We start from the raw sequence: 1,642 nt of genomic DNA, 5'->3' as shown, positions 1-1,642 counted from the left end.
TATCCTTATCAAAGTTTAAATTTTAATTTTAAATAATTAACAACTTCAAAAATAGGTTAGAAAAAAAATGAGGAATTCGAATTTCAAAAGAAAAAAAAAACCTAATCATAAATAGAATCATATTAATCAAATAGCTTTAGTTTAAACTTGAAAATTTAAAATTATCTAACCTTAGAAAAACTAGAGCTATTTGGATATTAGGGAAAAAACTAAAAAAATGGATTTAAAGCACATAAGCTTAATTATTTTATTAGTTTTTGTAGTTTTTTATTTTTTAATAAAAGTTTATAGTTTTGAAATTTGTAATTAAATTTTTATATTAAATAAAAATATATAATTAAATTTTTAGTAATTATTATTTTTTAAAAATATTAAGGTCACATGGCTGCAAAGAAAAAGAAGAAAGAATCGAATTGAGAAAAGAGAATAGTCAGAGGAGACCAAACTTAAAAAACTTCCCAACTCAATTGAAAGTAGCCCCACAGTTTCGCTGAAAATCAAGCCTCTGCACATCTATCTATTAGTATACATAGTCAATGGAGACAAATCATGAACATCAAAATTTTTCAACTACACAGCCGGTCTCGCACTCACCATGAGGTCTTTCTTTTCATCTTCACTCAAGCACAACTTTCAAGATCTTAACCATTCACATTATTTATATTATATCTGAATGATAGAGACTAACGGAATATCAAGTTCTGCTCAAGTACAGCGAGATACTAGAACCACTTTCTAACTTTTATAGAGTTATTATATCAACAGAGAAAGAATTTTAAAGTGAGATAATTAATAAAATAAAATAATATTTTAATCACTCTTAAATTTATAATTTTAATATATGTGAATTGTAATGACCTAATTTCTGATATATCATTATCATACTAGAAGGCGAGCGCTACTAACTTGCCTTCCTACTTTATAACTAATAATATATTATATAAATCTGTTACCTTGTTAATTTTTTTTACGGGTAATTTTTTTTAAAACATTTGCAAAGGATATAGCAATCATTCGTAACAAGCATTAACAGAAATATAAACATAACTAGACAGCAGATAATCGAACTTATAATATACATCATATACAATGTCGTATAGGAATCCAGTTAGTACGCACCCTGTCATAACCTCTACTAGTAAATATGTACATATATAGACATATGACACCCTAGGACCTAACTCATAGAAAAAACCTCTAAACTGACGTTCAGACTAGCCTAGAAACTCTAGACACATCTAATCTCTCGGTTGTACTAACAAAAGTGAGAGACTACTCGAAGCCGATGCTAAGCTGAAGTGCCATAAAAAAGACTGCCACCATACGTCTATTACCACAGTCATATATCACAATTAGGTAGGTCTCCGTGGGACCCACCTGCCAGTTGGTTGCTCCCAAATGACAACTGTCTCTCTTTAGGATCCTCCTCCAGATCGTCCTCCTCCTCCTCCTTCTCTGGTGCTACCAAAATATTCTCAGTCCCACTAGATGAGCTGCTACTATTGCTCTCGTCTACATGAACAGGACCGTTGGCGTATATCAGTGCAAGTACCTCTCCTAGAGGTCCAAACTGGTCCTCTAACTAGGCAGCTAGAGAAGGTGGAATAAGCGGCTCCATCAGTAAATCCCACTCAAGAGGTAT

The sequence above is a fragment of the Arachis ipaensis genome, chromosome B10 (genome assembly GCF_000816755.2).
Source record: "Arachis ipaensis cultivar K30076 chromosome B10, Araip1.1, whole genome shotgun sequence".
NCBI lineage: Eukaryota > Viridiplantae > Streptophyta > Magnoliopsida > Fabales > Fabaceae > Arachis > Arachis ipaensis.
This window is presented reverse-complemented; position numbering follows the sequence as displayed.